An 18,537-nucleotide genomic window follows, 5' to 3' on the forward strand; every position below is an offset into this window, starting at 1 on the left:
GTAAACATTGTGTCATCCATTAAAATGGGTTCAAAATTATTTTTATTGTCGAGTACCATATCGGCAGTTCATAATTTTCGAACGCGCTAAAACATGCGAGTTCAAAGATTTGGTTTTATTTATTATTATATTTTAACCGAACACTTTTGCAGTTTGTGAGCAAAGCTACCCAGATTGCATTGGAAAAGCTGCACTCTGGTTGCGCAGTGAGCAGCAATAATACGTTTAAAAGAATTGCGATCGAAGTCCTGTTGATCAGAATTAACGTTCTGATTACACCCGACACGCCTTCAACAAAAATCAAATAAGTTTCATTTGATTAAATTTTTGGAATAAAAAAATCACTTTTTTTTATTCGCTCTAGGAATTCACTGCCGCAGTACGCAGCTGGTGTCTGCTTCAGGGAGATCGCGATACAAACGTAATAGATTAGCGCAAGTGCATTCGCTAAACCGAAATTGTGCTCAGTTTTGGCAACGTCCAGAAACGAAGCAGTCGCCTCGTAATTTCGAATTATGCGTTGCGCTCGTGAAATATTAGGCGGGTGCTTCATAAACGCACGCGGACACGTGCTAAGCGATTCCTACGCTTCCCTACGTCTTGCCCTGTGATCGCGCCTTTCCCGTGTTTTCTGATTTGCTATTTCCTTCCTTTTCTGCAAATCGTTGTGTTGGAAATTGTTGTTTTTGACCATTTTATTCTTCTGTTGCGTAATTTGCATTGGGGGCTATATAGCTCTTGCTCACGTCTTTGCATATTTACTCGCAGGTTTTTTTTTCCTTTCGAACATCACCTTTATTGATGAAAACCATCGAAAGTAGTTGCGAACCACAATTCAACATGCCTTTGTTTGTTTTTGCTTTTTTTGCGCGAAACTTCCACCCCAACAAACAATTTGAGGATTCTTCGACGACCACTGAATAAATGGACTGACAACTGGCGTTAGACGCATGTTAACCTAGCTTGTTTGGCGCATGTACGGTACATGAAACTATGAAAGAGCGCGCATTCTGCTTGGATATTTTTTTGCTTTATATTTTTGTTATGTGGTAACATTTTAAGCTATCTTGAACTAACAGAAGCCACATCATACGGCCCCACAAAATACGCGAGTGTCTCAAGTCGTTTTGGCGAAATGCATCTTGAAGCTCCAAGTTTTTCATTTCAAAATTTTCAGGCTTTTGCTGCAGCTTCCGTGTTTCCCAACCACTTCTCTCTTGTAGATATTAGAGAGATATAGCATATCGTTACCGTGTTTACGTTACGGTTTACCGGGCTCAGTTACCGTTTACCGGGCTCGGCTGGCGACATCTGCGCATGCGCGCCCATCACCGCTGGATTCTTTGATGCGACAGCTCACTCAAATGGTAGCGGTTCGCTTTTATTTCGCATACTCTCACCCATACGTCGAGGTTTAAGTGACAACTAGCCCATGTTGTTAAGATAATTCTGTGATTTTCGAGCACTTAAGCCTAACTATCCGCGTCGCAAATTTTCCTTCCTCCAAGCGCGTAGCCAAGGAAGCAACAACACTGTAGCTTTTGTGCCAGCTTTAACATTTTTCTCTCTATTTTCATAGTTTTCTTCCTGGAAAAACAAAAACATTCTGGTAATGCTTGTCATATTCACCACTAAATTCAGAAAAAAAAAAAAGTTTCTCCAGTCCAGAGTTCAAGCGCTTTGACTTACTGACACCAGATGGCGCCACTATGTTTACACCCAAGTCGTGCATCCAAACATCCAAAGAAGCGACGCTGCGCGCGGCAAACAGAAGGTGTTGTACATGGATGGTGTTGTAGCTGCGTTTTTACAGCATTCGCAACGCAGTAAGCGCAGCGTACACAAGCTTAGTGCGTTCTGTGTAGTAAACTTGTCTACTGGTCAGGGTACTTTTGAAGCCACTGAGCCGGCCGTTAGCAGAAAAGTAGTGAGCACGTCTTTATATACAGAGAAAAAGATGATTAAAGAGCATGTAGCACCTCACTGCAAAGAAATGCTTTCAATGCATGCGTATTTCTGTTTGTAATTAATGCTGGGCCTTCTACCATCATCATCATTCGTTTTCGCCTTACGGTAACTTGTTACGGGAGAGACCGGAGAGACGATATGCTAAAACGTCTTCTAGCGTGCGCAGCGCTAACCGGAAACTCCGGCGTCCGGTAACACGGTAACGTAAACACGGTAACGATATGCTATAACTCTCTATTGCTTTCTGTACTGCCTGTGGCCATGTGACTCATTCTCCAAAAATTCCAAACCCTTTTCACGTGTTTTGGCCTCTTTCCCTCTCTCTTTCAAGTCTTCAAGTCCAATATCTCCCCACCTGTTCTCCCGGCCGTTCCCTTTTCCAGGGAGCGGGCTAACCCCCCACCCCGCGAAGCGCTATTTTTTCTTTTTGGTTGTCACTTTCTCAAACCTGTTTTCCCTCGCACGCAGCTACGCGCTTCGCTGTTCCTCCACCTCCCTGTCTCCACCTTTCAGCTCGAGGACTTTTCTCGGAACCACAAAACCTGTGCAAAGGAAAATTACTCTCTCCCCTCCAGCCAACCCCCCCCCCCCCCCCCACACACACACACACACCATCGTCTGGTGGTGGTAGTGGTTTATTTAAAAAATAAAAAGTGAAGCAAAAGAGTGTTGCCGGCCGCGGCAATTGCTATCTAATATCTTAAGCACCCGAGCTGCAGCCGGCGGAAACGAAAGGGAAAGGGAGAGGATAGTGAGGAGAAGTATAGAGGGGAGCGACAGCGAGAAAGGACAGGGTAGAGCTTTGTACACTATTTACAAAATACAAAAGTAATCAAGTTCGCGCCGCTCGCGCGCTAATGTCCAAGCATTGTCCGAAAATAAGTGCGCGCGAGCGGCCACTGCGCACAATCACTTACACAAGAAGTAAACTGTATGTACATAGCCGCGCGCACGTAGCGTCCTGTCTCGGATTAATCGCGCGCGCGGCACACTGCACTAGCGGCCGGGGTGGGGCGCCCGGCCGCGTATACCGTCCGAGGTAGCACCCACGGAGCGTTCGTGTCACGCGTGCACTACCTGGCGTAGAGCAAGCGGGGAGTCAGGTCCGCCTGCTCGATGAACGCACAGAGGCTCACCATTGTTCTGTCACGGGTGCGCGCACTGCCTCGCGGCCACAGGAGCGCTTCGAGCTGTCCGGGATGATTCCCAGCGCCCTGTATGCCGCGAGCATCTCGCGACGCGGCACTGCAGAAGCGGTACAGCGAAGGAGCATGTGCTCCGTCTCCACTGCGCCGCATTCAGCGCACGCGTCGCTCGACGAAAGTCCGTGGCGCACCCGTCTTACCCCGGGCCACACGCAGCCGACGCGCACTCGGGTGATCATCGCCCGCTGGAGGCGCGACAGTGAGCGCGCGCCGACGAGAGAAATACGCTCTCCTCGCGCGATGCGAGGGTCCGGGTGTTGCTGACGGAGGTGGTCGTAGATCACCGCACGCACGTCTTCCAGGGCGAGTGGTTCGTCGCTGGGAGGAAGCTGATGTGCGGCGGTGGCGAGCTCGTCGGCTTGCTCGTTGCCGCGGATGCCGCAGTGACCGGGCACCCACTGCACGCGAATACTGCATCTGCGCTCCGCGAGGCGCTCAATGCGCTCGCGTAACGCGCACAGCAACGGGGTGCCACGGGCGGGAGTCTGCAGGCGGCTGAGGGCGGCACGGGAATCACACAGCAGAGCATACCTGGGTGGCGGCGGAGTAAGGGTGAGCACCAGGTCCAAGCCCAGGCGAAGACCCAGTAGCTCCGCCGTGGTCGAAGAGCCCAGGTAAGCCACTCTTTGCTGGCGGTGCAGCTGCAGGGCGGGGATGGTGGCCGCTGCGGCGAGCGAGCAGTTTTCGCTCACCACGGAGCCGTCAGTGAACACAAGCAGATGGTCGCGCAGTTGCTCGTAGATGACGGCTCCGGCTAGCTGCTGCACTGCACATAGTGGTGTGCTGCGTTTTCCCGCGATGCCGACGATCTCTCGCTGTACCTCCGTCGTGAGGGGCCAGGGGGAGCAGAGGCCGTAGGGGGGCGTGGCGCGCGTCAGCTGGTCATATTCCTGCAGTGCCGCGCCCATTCTTGAGCGCGGGTAGTGACGAAGGCGCTGCAGGAGTTCCGCGCCGTCTGGTGCGCGGTGAAGGCGGTCAATGTGGTGCAGCGAGCGCTGCGTGGCCTGTAGCTGCAGCGGCCACGCGCCCGCCTCGGCCAGTGTCGCCTCGCATTGCGAGTTTCCGGGTAGACCGAGGCAGGTCCGCAGCGCTTTGCGATGCTGCACCTCCAGTGACTTCCATGATGGTTTGCGCACCGTGACGAGGGGCAGCGCGTAGAGTATCGCCCCTAAGGCTGCGGCGTTGTAGAGGCGCAGCGCAGCCTGCTGGGAAATCCCCTGGCCCCGGGCGGTGAGCTTGTGCACAGCGGCTGTAGTCCTCTTCATCTGCTGGCAGGCCCTGGTCGCCGCGGGGCGGAAGGAGAGGCGCTGGTCGATTTCCAGGCCGAGGTACCGCACGGAGCTCTTCCACGGCAGCGGCGTCCCAGCCAACGTCAGCGGCGCCAGGCGGGCGCATCTGCGAGCTGCGCAGGCCATGGCTGCAGTCTTCTCCGCGCAAAGCGCCAGGCCGAGGCCCCGCAAGCGGTCGCCGATAGCGTCAAGGGACCCCTGCTCGTCTTGGAACCGCGCGACTCATCACAATAAGACATTCTTGACTGCACGGCGGAGCTCAACCACGTGCACAACCACCGCGACGAAAATGCATGCACACTCGAGCTAGCACCGTTCATAGTCTGTGCACGCGAAAAGCCACACTCATATATTAGGAGAGCTCCGACGCTGTTCGTACCGCCTGCAAGATCTTTTGTAAGTACTAAAACTCTTTTACCTTGATATACGTCTGGAAGTTAAAGTGGTTTTTGTAGTAAATGTTGCTTTGACTACATGCGCCTTTATTTTTTAGGCAGGAGAAGAGAGCGAGCCAAAAAGCACGAGGACGACTTCTGTGTACCCACTCTCATTGCGAAATGGCTTGCTTGACGTCGTGCGCAGTGGAATTGTGGCCGAATGGTGAGAATTTAATTTTTCGTCTTTGGTGAGATGAACTCACTAAAGATTCACTACTTTGGCTAACAGCGGGTTTGAACTCATATGACTTGAGATAGGATGCATTCGGGAATATGTCCTTTACCGCTTATGCACGACGGAAATCAGAACCGCTTAATTAATTTTCCACTGCAGACTAGTTGGTAAGGATATGTGTAATACTTCCGTAGTGTTTCTTTTTGCCTTCTACTCTTGCAGACTCAATAGAAAATCCGCAATTACTGGTTAAAGCTTTTGCCCAAGTTCTCTCGCAATGAAAAAGGGCATTACTCTGGACTATAAGACTAGTATTTTTGTGTGGTTTTCAAGTTGCAGTTTCGAATCCAACTATAGCATGCATGCGAAGCAACTAAGGTAAAACAAAGGTGCCCTGAGTTCCTTGCGTTCAGCGTATTTCGTCAAAAATCGCAAGCCGCATTTTTAACCCCATTAAATAAAACTAATCAAAAATGTTGTTTTGACGTCCATGTGGAAGAGACGCTACAACCTGTGCATGTTTACTGGAATAAAAAAATTACCTCGCAATTTAGAGATACGAGTTATATTAAAACAAAATAATACATTAATCTGTTTTCAATATCACATTAATTTGCTTATCTCACATTGAATATATTTACTGGGAGTGCGACACGACGCATTAAACTAAATTTAACCATTTGGTATAAGGGAAGTTTAGTAAATTAAATTCCACTTTGTGCAACTAATGTGGTGCTGGTTCTTAAGAATAAATTAAAAATTATTCTGTAAAATATATTGCTAGTGTCTTCACGGTGACTGTGTTTCACAAAATTCGGTGTTATTTAATCATTTTTGTTTTTGTTCTGTGATGGCCTTAATTCAACTTACCATGACATATCATGCATCTCTTTGCAGGCTTGGCGCTTCGTGAAGCCATCGTGCAAGAACTGGACGAGGAATATCTTTGAATGCAGTCCAGCAGTCCCCTTGCAAGTGGAGTGCAACGATTACTTTGCTTGAAAATAAATTGTTTTCCCACAGCCTCTGCCACCATGCTCTTGGGCCCCTTTTCTTTACTCCCCACGGTGGCTGGTGGCAGAGCAAACCATCCTGTGTGCGCTAGAAGCGTGATTCTTGTAACTCAAAGCAATAAACGGGTCTTTTTTCTGGAATTCTTTCGCAACCTCATTTATGAATATTTGCTAGGTAGAATGGTATGTATGTACATCCATCCACAGTGCCGGTCATTGGCGAGTGGGTTAATTGCATGTGCCAGCGTTCGAAAACTGGATGCCATTATTCGAAAGCTGGAAACCATTATTCGAAAGCTGGAAACCATTATTCGAAAGCTGGAAACCATTATACGAAAGCTGGATGCCAATATTCGAAAGCTGGAAACCATTATTCGAAAGCTGGCTACCAATGTTTGAAAGTTGGCTACCAATGTTTGAAAGTTGGATGCCAGTATGAGACCTTTGCTGGTCCATGCTGCAGAACGAACATCGGGACTGCGTTGGCCGCTTGATCGGCCGAGCGTTGGCCCAAAACTGGCATGAAAGTAAGGCCAATGTGTAAAGTGGTAGCGCTCGGCCCAAATGCCAGTGTAGGACCGATGTTCGTGCCAAGTTTTGCCAACACTTGCGCGACGTTCGGCCAATGTTGTTGTGCTGCCTGGGAAGTACCTAAACGCATCACTCAGGCAATAGTTGTCACGCCACCACCTAAGAATATGCACCCTGCTCACCAAGAGGTGAGGAGGAACGGTAGGGAAAAAGCTCTACACAGAGTGTACACCCAACATGAACAAGCGGTATATGTAGATGCCGCAAAATACCCACAGAAACAAGCGTTCGCATGCACTAACGGCGGTGGACACGCGAGGCAGACTGATAGCCTCCGGCACTACTGAAACGAGATCCCCAGAAACGGCAGAAGAGGCGGCTGTCGCTCTTGCAAATTCTATGACTCTAAATTCACCATAGGCAATTATGCCAGGGGCAGAATTTCCCGGACAGCAATGAACATGTTGGGTCAAACAAAAACCTTAGACAGAACTATCGAGTTGATATGGGTCCCGGCTCGCTCGTAGAACACTAGTAACGAGGCGGTACACATCAAAACTCAAGTATTCGTCAGCCGAGCAGGAGACGTGGTAGTTATTGAGAGTTTCTCGAAAAATGACCTAGTATATATCATATGACATTACTAATCATTTTAAACTAGAAAAGAGAATATTTTCCCTTCCAGACAAAACCTTACACTGTAAACAAAAATAAACCGAAATGGGAGTTCGAATGGTGGACGCGTACACCTTTAAACTCCATATGTCGAAACATTTGCTCCGTCAATATTGAGTAAAAATGTTCTAAATGACCTATTTCACTCCCTGCACTCAGTAATGAGGTATAAAGGAGGATTCTCCTCCTTAGAACTCCCACTTTTGAACGGAGTTTCTTGGTCTCAATGCACCCCAAGTCCTCAATGAAGTAAAAAAACACCATATTTTGTGCAATTCGCTCCGCCATCTAGCGTCTCGTCTGCTTCTGGCCAGTCGTCTGATAATAGCGGTGAGTGACGACCACTTCGTTACCATTGTCGCTGGATCTCTGCTCACTTCTGCTCCTTCACAGGCGCCTGCCATGGTACAAGATATCGGCTTGTCGCCGTTTTCCGCTGCAATAAGCTGCATGATAGAACTGCTCCTGTGAAGCCTCCAGTGCTCTAACCTTCCTTTGTTAGTAAGGTGTGTAGCTGGGCGAGTTGGTTTAGGTACATCTTGTGAAAAACAGCGCCTGCAAACAAAGGACTAGAACGAGAAGGACACACAACTGCGCAGTTATGTGTCCTCGTTCTGGTCCTTTGTCTGCAGGCGCTGTTTTTCACAAGATGTACCGACTTTGTCAAAAGTAACCAGGCTGCATGGTTTGCTTCTAGCTTGCATAGTGGAGCCCTTGTGGCTTTCCTAAAGATCAAAAGGTGTTGGAAAGTGAGAAGCCCCCCAGTCCTTACCTTTGACGACCACTCCAGCTTCAGGGAAGCTGTAAGGGCTCCACTGTACGAGCTAGAAGCAAACCATGCAGCCTGGTTACTTTTGACAAAGACTGTACCTTTGTTAGTGCCGCCACCCCGTTACAGCTCCCGCTTAGGCCTAATTCACACAGCCTTTTTTAGTTGGGTTCCCGCGGTGTTGCAGCAGATTATATTGCGTTGCTTGAACATGGAACTGTGATAGAACACACTTTCAATACTGAGCTCTTAAGTTGATGAAGCTACATTTTTCCTAAGTTATAGTGGAAAGCGAAGCCGTAGAACCATTCCAAACTACCATCAGGGGGTGTTTTCAACATTTCTGCTCTGGTTTTCAGTCAAATATAGCGTGGCATGACCGTGATCGAAAACTACCCAGCGACTCCTTTTGAGTTTTGAACTATTGATTATAATGTTACAACCCTTTCTCTACGAACATGACCAACCAAACGAGCTCGTACAGCAAAAGCAGACGATAGGCAGACTACTCCTGCCGCCATGCCTGCCGCCTACGCTGCCGCTGGGCTTGCGGAGGGCGAAAAGAACGCGTGACGCGGGGTCAGATTGGCGCAATGCAGTTTCCCGATTTGGGTTGCCGGCGGCCCCCGCAGCTACTGCCCATTTCTGCGCTGTCACTGCTACCATCTGCTACTAAAGTGAGCCTGAATGAGGATAAATAAATATGAGGCCATTCTTGGGCTCCACATCTGTGGGTAATAAAAAATTTACTCCCTTATACACCTAAATACCTCCCTTGTATAATAAGGGAGTAATTACTCATTGACATCCACCCGAGCGCAGCCAAATGCTGCAAAGCTGACCAACACTGTTCCCACTTCGAGTTATTGATCAATTCTCGCCCTACCATAAGCTTGCCGTCCCGGTTAGCTCAGTTGGTAGAGCGACTGCACCGGTGAAGCGGTGGTCCCGGGTTCGAACCCCGGACGAGGACGAAGTTTTCTTTAACTACGATGTTTCTGAAGAAGTTGTACAGCTTTCCTTTGCAGCCGTTGGCTGCGCGAGGGTGGATATCAATGAGTAATTTTACTCCCTTATTACAAATCTACTCCACCTTGGGGGATTCCCCTACACATTTGACCTCCCTTGTATGAGGGAGTAAATAAAATACTCCATTTATATAAAGTAAATAAAACCTCCTTTGGGTGTGCGCTAGAGGACAAGCCATTTACTTCTTTTCGGGTGTTTTTTTTTTGCGAACAGTGTAGACAAGAAGCAGGAGACCACCTGGAGGCGACTATGCGATCCTTCATGACTTTCAAAATTCTATCCCGATGATTACGGCCCGGAATGTACACTGTGCGGGGAAATAGTCACGATCACATATTGTGGAACTGTAAAGAGGAGCTGAATACAAGCTCCTACTCTCGAGCAATGGGAGGCCGTGTTGGTCAGCTCAGACCTGTGCGTTCAAACCTGGGCCATTGAATGGGCTACTTAGGTCGCTGTCAGCCGTGGACTGATAGCCACCTAGCACGGACCATCTGCATTTTGCCTTTTCTGACGAAATAAATGTTTTGCAATCCAATGTGAACACGCCCAAGGGAAGTGACAAAACACAAAGTACGCGCTGTGTCAGGCGCTAACTGTGCGACACCAGAGCTAGGAGATTTTTTGGCCTCGTGCTCATATGGAACTCCGAATACCAGCCGGACGAAACGCCGGCAAGTACATTCGAACCGCTCTTAGAGGCAACAATACCAATTAAACGCACAACCCGGCTCATTCTATTCCTCTGTAGAGCGTCTTTCTTATTTTTGTCAATAAACCGCATTTGTGCGTACTCCATTATCAAAGCAACCGCTGGCAAGGAGTTTTTTTAGCTGGCGAATTTCCTGTTATTCGACTTGGAACTCGGTCACCGTGGTCGCCCTCGTATTCCTTCGCCCGCTATTCCGTCACAGCCGCCACAGAGGAAATGGCCAACGTATACCTAACAATAGAACACCAATTTCCTGAAATCGACTCGCATTTGCGAACGCTGCTGCTGCCGTCGAGTGCCGCGATCATTCTTCCGGCGCATTCACGGTGACTTTGGTAAGCTTGAAACTTGGCCAGGTTGGGTTCTCTACGGAGAGACCGCGTGCCGTCGCTGCGTTGAGTAAAGTCGCAGGATAATTAGCGCTGGGATGGTGAGAAGTAGTCGTGCGACGAAGAGCGTTCTCGGACACGTGCTCTGGGAATGAGCGATCATACGCCTCGTTTCAAACGGTCTAACGCAGGCGCTGTGCTCGGAAGGGGCCAGTTGAGTATTAACAAGCTCGCTCAAATGCAAGTACGTCGGAGAACTGTCCGCGTGCTGTAGATGATCTAATGGGCCTTGCGCCTGGCTCCAGCAGTTTATAGAAAGTTGTGAGAGTGATGGCCACTCTGATCCTGTCGACTCTACCGCCGCAGAGTTGTTTCCAAAAAGTTCGTGGGCGAAAGTTGGGAACAGTGAGTTCTGCACCCGCAGCCAAGATGCTTGCTTGCCTACGAGTTAGTGATGCAAAACTATCGGAAAATTCACTATCGATAGTATCGATAGTTTTTTTGAAACTATCGATAGTGTAAAAAAACTATCAATAGTGCTACTATCGATAGACTATCGATAGTATTATCGACAGTGTTGCTATCGATAGTACTATTAGCGATAGTACCGCTATCAATAGCAAGACTATCGATAGTGAAACTGTCGATGGTAAGACTATTGATCATAACAATATTGATATTATGCATTTGTTAGCCAGCGATATAACCAAACCATTTGCAATAAATGATTGGTTTGACGATCTCATGTGGCTTAATGTCCCAAAGAGAGTCAAGCTATGAGGGATGCCGTAGTAGAGGTCTCCGGGTAAATTTCGACCAGCTGTGGTTCTTTAACGTGCACTGGGATAGTTCGGAAAAACACCTGGAACTGCATTCGATGAAAGAGCAAGCACTGGGACTGTTCGGAAAAATACCTGGAACTGCTTCCGATGAAAGAGCAAACAGCCCAAATTGTGCTGGCTTGCTGACGTAACCGCTGCAGAAATGGTTTACGCACACATGCTTCGCAACTAGGACATTCACATGTGAACATTTTATCCAGCAACTTTACGTAGGCAACGTCTGCAGAGGTCGGTGACGCGTAAGCCACGAAAACGAGCGAGTCCTGTCAGTTACTCATACCATCATCTCCATACCACACACGCGGGAAACCAAGTTTAGGATGCAGTAAGTACGCGTAGTTGATTTTATAGTATCGATACGACTATCGATAGTACTATCAATAGAACTATCGATAGTACTATCGATGGTACTGTCGATACTACTATCGTTAGTACTATCGATAGCGCGCTATCGATAGTCCTATCGATAGTCTTTTTTTACTATCGATAGTTCGATAGTGACTCCACTATCGATAGTATCGATAGTACTATCGATAGTTTTGCATCACTACTACGAGTTCGTCTGTGCTTGTTGCCGCAACCGCATGACAACATTGAGGAGCAGGGTGCGGTGTGCCATGGAAATCTCGACGCACGTATACATTATGTGTAGAATTAATCAAATTAGAAGATTCGGCACAAGGAGCGGCTGCATTGCATCCCTTACTGATGAGGCTCAAATAATTTTAGCCTCAGATCAGAACCTGCGTAGTGTAGGGACTGAGGCACCCCACCGCTGCCACCACTGTTGGGACTGGGTGTCCGAGCCAGGAAACGGTCGAGGCGACGGTGAGTAAAATGACTTTTGTGTACAATATGTACAAGGGCGTTTACATGATACAAGGGCCAAGAGCACCACGGGCAAGCACAAAGAAGGGCGGCCCCGGCGGCGAGCGTAGCTCTGGCGTGATGGCTCTTCTGCTGCTCGTCTGCTGCTCGGGCTCAGTCACCGCTGTCGGTTGCGGCAGCCAGCAGTTCAAATCCTCCAATCAGGTCACGGCACTGGCCACCGTTCAAATTAAACCAATGGTCGAGAGGCGACGGCCGGCGACGCGACGGAGGAGCCCGCACCGACGGAGAGGAGGGGAGGAGGAAGGGTCCGTGTCGGCGCCGGCCTGGCGGGATGAGTCACGCTGCACGTCGCGACATGTCCGAGAGAGTCTGGGCCTGCTTTGAGCGACGGCGGGCTCGCAGCGCTTGTTTCCAGAGAGGCCAGCCAACGAAATGTGGGCGCCGGCACTACAGCACCACCGCCGCCAGACAATGCGCCACGAAGACGAGCTACTTCCGCGTGGCTCGGATGCGGGGCGCGCTCGTACGCCAGGCTCCTCCAAGTTCCCGTCCGGTGTTCAGCCGCAGGTAGCTCCAGGCTCCTTTCCGAGAACGGGTCCCGCTCGTCAGGGCAGGATCACTGCTCCGCAGCTTTGTCGCCCAGGTGACTGGATCAGCTTCGCTCGGTCCTTCGGAAGAGCTTGCTTCTCAGCATCGGTCGTTGATCGTTCTGCATGTTGCCAAGAACCGACCGACAACAGGCAACACCCAACACGAGCAAGTGCCCTCTGTCACCCGTCAATATACCAGACTTAAAGGTCACAAAACTCTGCTGGCTATATTTCTGTCCCCTCTTTGTTCCCTCTTCTACAAGAGACACATGTGGGATACAAGAACTTGAAAGTAATTAACTCAAACAAAGTGTCCAACACAGGAAACACTCGGAATGAAATGAATGCAAAATAAATTCGCTCTCTTGAGATCACTCGGCCAGGAAAACAGTCAGCTGAGGCCACAAATGAGGATATATATTTTTCCCCGATCTACGAGCGAACTTAACAGCTGTTCGCGAAGAGACAAAATGTAGGTCACGAGGAGGCGAAGGCAGCCTTGCTTAGAACACACGGCTTAGTGTGTCTACGCGAGCGTTTAACTCGGTTAAACGACCAAGGGCGTCCGCAGAATTTTTTGCAGGGGGGGGCCCCGTTGGTGCCCCGGGGGGGGGGGGGGGGGGGGGGGGTATGTTCGTAGCAGAAAGGCGCTATTTGCGGAGTAAATTTATTTATTTATATATAAATAAAAATTAAACAAAATGCACACATGAAAGAAAAATTACAAACAGCAAATTAAAGCGCGGCTAGGAGAGGTACATTGGAGTTTATCAACGAAGAAACAACTAAAATTAATAAAAAATGCAAAAAGATGCTATATCACTTCGTGGAGAAGAGTGCTCAGTCTTCCTGCATACGGGTTCTCGACTCACCCGGATTGATGACCAGCACACAGCACAATATGTTCGCAAACACGCAACTACAGTCACTCAGTCAGTCTTCCTTGAACAGCAACTGTAGGCGCCTCGGATTTTTCTGGGCGAATTGCGTAATTACACGTGTGATAAATTCACTTCTGTGCTTCATTACACGCTCTCGGTGCACACTCATCATACACATTGATTGGAAAAACTGTTGAACGCGTACGTTGAAAACAAAAGATGACTATATATACAACGAAAACTTATTTACAAGATAAATGCACGCTCGCAGCTTCATACACCTCGCTCCATCTTGCTTGCGCATCCGCACAGTCGAGCAACCCCACACACACTGCTCGCCGCTCGTCGTTTTCTCGTCCGCTGTCTTGGTTGTTCTCAGCTTCGCTGACAACCGGCCACTAAAAACACCCAAGCACAAACACAGAGGCGCGCACACGTGCGAGGGCTTACTTGCCGCAGTATCCCCGAATGCGCACTTTGGGGGTGAAAGGAACGCCGCGCAACTTCCGAGGGGAAGGGACACTCGCCACTCCGGTCGGAAAATTTGTTTTTGTGTTTTTATGGGGTTCAGAGCCCCAAAACGACTCAGGCTATGAGGGATGGAGTAGTACAGAGTTCCGGGTAATGTCGACCACCTGGGTCTCTTTACCATGCACTGACACGCACAGTACATGGGCGCTGTTGTGATTTGAGGCCCAGCCAGAGGTGACAGGTGAGCCAGGCAGGCGCCATCGGGCTGCGTTGACCAAAGGCGCTGGTTTTCACAGAAGACGCAAAGAACGCTGGTGTGGGGGCGCCTCGGGAGACTGCGTCGCCGTGAACAAAAGCAGCTAATCCCCTTTGCCGGAGATTCTGAAAGCGGCGCTTCTACCGAACTGCGCTACACGTGGATCGGAGGAGACAGCGAGCGGCGGCGGCGCCAACTCATCGCCCGCTTGCCCCTGAGCAGCCCGACAAAGCGGGGGTGGACACGGCTGATTTGTCCTTCCCTCCTTAAGAATTCATCGGTGACCGGCGTAACGACATAGGCGAAAACAAGATGCCCCGTGCATTGTCTGCCTCCGTGTCGCTATCTCTCTAGAGATCAAAGAAACAGACACCCATCTCAAGGCGGCTCGAAACACATGCTCGCCGGTGCCGCTGTATGTCTGGAACAGGTCGCCCTTCAGTAGAGCTAACGATGGCGTGGTTTGAAAACGGCGGAACGACGCACGCCCGGACGCGGCATTTCGCAGATGTGACCATGCGGGGCTGCTTTTACCCTTTTGACTGAGCGCACCACCGCCCCTGGTGTGCGGCCATCACTCACGGTTCGAGTGAGTGATTTTCCAGGGGGGTGCAACCGCCCCCCCTTGCCCCCCCCCCTCCGGACGCCCATGTAAACGACACCGGTTACCGCGGAAGCTAATGACTCAGCCTCTTTCGCTGTAGCTGCGCTTTTCTCTCTCTCTCTACTACCGTGGTAGCTAATATCTGCTTCTTTCGCGGTATACGCGCTTTTCTCTCTCTCTGTACTTGTCTTTCCAGTTTCTAGGGGAGGTACAGTACGAGAGCGATTCGCTTTCACCCACTTGCGACTTGTCCCTTTCTTTGCGCTTCGCGCGCCAGTCGCGACGTCCCATAGCAAGTGCGCAACGCTTTCGGTGGGACCGTTCTTTCTTTCTCTTTGTTCGTGGTGGCAAGTGAGATCCACGAGTCCTCGATTTCTCGCGCACCCGTCCTTTTCGGTCGATGCGAGGTCCGCATCTACCCGGCCTTTTGAATTTGCGCCTAGTAAATGGCGTTATTTCCACTCGCGGCTTTCCATCGCGATACCTAAGCTTGGCCGAGCGCTTAGACGGTTTCTTGTCAATTTTCTTGCCCCTATCACTGCGGCCTCGTACAATCTTGTACTTTTTGAGCCGTACACGCGTTTTCCTTGCGCGCGCGTGCCGCTTTCTGTGGGAGCGCGGTTTCTCCCGTGAATGCAGCGGAAAGCGAGAGCCCGCATGAGAGCACGTGCCTTTGCGCGTCTTGCTCTCTCTGTGCTGGCGGCAAGATTCACACTTGTCCCGCTCCTTAATTTTTCGCCTCACGGGCAGCGCTCTCTTGTATCTCGGTTTCCTCCCAAGATACTCTTTCCCGAGCGAATATTTGTACGATTTCTTTTTGCAGTTTATTCGACTGCTCAGATCTATGTGCCTCGACACACTGATGCGCTTCGCTTTGCGCGATAGTGATGCCTCGCACATTTCTCTAGCTCCGATTGTGACGCTAGCTTCAAAGCTGACAACGTTACTGACGTTGCTGCTGTCAATGTGCCGGTGAAGCTCATGCTTCCTACGGCGGCAACTCCTTCTCGCGCGCTTGCCCTTTCTCTCTTTTCGGCAGCGACCGTCTTTCTTATGCCTTCCTTTCATCTTTCGGCGGCACCACTCTTTCTTTTGCCTGCCTTTCATCGTCTTTCGGTAACAGCTCTCTCTCTTGAGCTTGCCTTTACTGTCCTTTCGGCGGCAGCACTGCTTGTCTATCACCTTGTGGTGATAGCTCTCTTTTCGGAACTGGCTGTTACTTTCCTTCCGGTTGCAGCTTTCTTTCTTATGCTTGCCTTTCATTTTTCGATGGCAATACTGTTTCGCTAGCTGGTTCTTTGAAAGCACATGCTGCTTCCGTAGCCTAGGTTCCTGCTGTCTGACAATACTGCTCTGACTGTCAGCCGATTCGCATGTGCTACCTAGATCAGGCCTGTCTTTAGCGCCTTTACTAGCGTCCTCCAAACTGCGTTCTTCCTCGTCAGCCTCTACGAGTGCCCATTCGTCCTCATCTTTCTTGGATGGAACGACGTCTACAGCTCCTACGTCGTCTGGAACGTTCTGTTCTCCACTGTCGTCCAGCCCCTTAGTTTCTTCAGGCGCAGACGAACCAGTGTTTTCTACAGACATTACTGCTGACACGCAGCTCTCGTCGCGCTCCTGACGCGTTTTAGCCAATTTCGGATGAGGGTCGGCTCTGCACTCAGTCGCGGTGTTCTTGCTACTGCAGCTGCTTTCTGGAAAGTCGCAAAGCTCAGAACAGTGCGAAAGCACGGGACTCGTTTCGCATCGCTCGCTGCAAACACTAGCGCACAACTCCGCGTCCGCAAACTCTACATGCGTCCGCATCCGTTGATCGGAAGTCTCAGGTTTCTGCATTTCTGCTGAATGCAATGAATGCGATGCAGTCTCTTGCAGCTTGCCCTTTTCTTAGAATTCCCTTGCCGTTCACTACTATAGCACTACTAGTATGACAGGCGCAAGTAATTCTTTCCAAAAACGCCTCGTTAACTCCCTCTGCACCCGCGTTCGTTTCAAAGCACTCCGACTTGGCTCGAAACGGCAAAGCTCTCTCCAGTGCAACACACACAGCCCTACTCTAGACTACAATCACGTGTGCTAGAGCAGTCTTGCGAATTGAGGGGAAAACATCAGGCACTCACCGCGCCGAGGTAGCTGACGCCAGTCGATCCCGCAGCTGCCATCCACTGTAGGGACTGAGGCACCCCACCGCTGCCACCACTGTTGGGACTGGGTGTCCGAACCAGGAAACGGTCGAGGCGACGGTGAGTAAAACGACTTTTATGTACAATGTGTACAAGGGCTTTTACATGATACAAGGGCCAAGAGCACCACGGGCAAGCACAAAGAAGGGCGGCCCCGGCGGCGAGCGTAGCTCTGGCGTGATGGCTCTTCTGCTGCCCGTCTGCTGCTCGGGCTCAGCGCGGCTCCGTTTTTAAAGCCACCGCTGTCGGTTGCGGCAGCCAGCAGTTCAAATCCTCCAATCAGGTCACGGCACTGGCCACCGTTCAAATTAGACCAATGGTCGAGAGGCGACGGCCGGCGACGCGACGGAGGAGCCCGCACCGACGGAGAGGAGGGGAGGAGGAAGGGTCCGTGTCGGCGCCGGCCTGGCGGGATGAGTCGCTGCACGTCGCGACATGTCCGAGAGAGTCTGGGCCTGCTTTGAGCGACGGCGGGCGCGCAGCGCTTGTTTCCCGAGAGGCCAGCCAACGAAATGTGGGCGCCGGCTACAGTAGGGAGGCTTCCGAGGCCTGAATTGGGAACACTTGGGCATAAGATTTAATGGAGAATACCTAAGTAATCTGCGATTTGCTGATGGTATTGCCTTGCTAAAGTCACTCAAAGCATGATCAATGAGTTAGACAGGCAGAGCAGAATGGTGGGGCTGAAAAATTATGGGAAGAAAAAATATAACTGCGCAAAAGAACGGGGCAAGAGAAAGAGAACCACACGGGACAAAAGCAGACTCCCGTCCCGTCCTTTTGCGCAGTTATATTTTTTGTTCCCATAATGTCGTACCAACTAGCCCCTCACCGCACTCTTCTGAAAAATTAACATGCAGAAAACCAAAGTAATATTCAAGAGTCTAGCAAGGGAACAGCAGTTCGCAATTGGTGGTGAGGTGCTAGAAGTAGTAAGAAAATATGTTTATTTAGGGCAGGCAGTGACCGCTGATCCGGATCATGATATCCGGATCCGGATATTAAAATATTAACAATGCGTTCAATGTTCCTTCAAGCTACCAGGAGATTTTAGCTACCCTTTCATTAGTTAACATTTAATGGCTGGTGGAACGGGAGGATGGAGCATCAGCTCAGAGTACGACGCCCACTATACAATCTCCAAATAAGGCAAATGATCGCCCCATAGTGCGCCATAGGCTTGGTTTTTACTGCTAATTCCACGTCCTGCATGGTCTTTCCAATCGCTGCTTTTCAGAATTTCACTTTAACGTATGTTAACCATCTCACTAAGAGAAATAAATTCAATTCACAATTATTATAACATGCTAATCTTGAGGCAATTAACAACGACGTTTCAGTTTTCGTTGATCATTCCTTTCGGGCTTCGACGCACGTTCTGTCTGTCCCATATGGGACATGCTCACTATTAAAATAACATCTCTTATGATCCCATAATAAAGTGAAAATTGGTTTTTCAAAATAGAAAATGACGCAGTAATTGTCTCACGTCGCGGTGGACACCCGAACCGCGCCGTAGTGTAGTGCTCCGTAATCATTTCGACCTCCTGGGGATCTTTAACACGCACTGGCATAGCACACGCCTTTGAGCTTCGCCTCCATCGAAACGCGGCCGCCGCTGCCGGGTTCGAACGCACGCGGGAACTGCGGCTCAATAGCTGAGCGCGCTAACCACTGAGCCACCGCTGCTGGTCCATAATAAATTAAGTGTCCCCATTTTCTACATTGTACTGATGTTCACGCA

This window comes from Amblyomma mixtum, chromosome 1 (assembly GCF_055824585.1).
Source record: "Amblyomma mixtum isolate Tamu chromosome 1, ASM5582458v1, whole genome shotgun sequence".
Lineage (NCBI taxonomy): Eukaryota > Metazoa > Arthropoda > Arachnida > Ixodida > Ixodidae > Amblyomma > Amblyomma mixtum.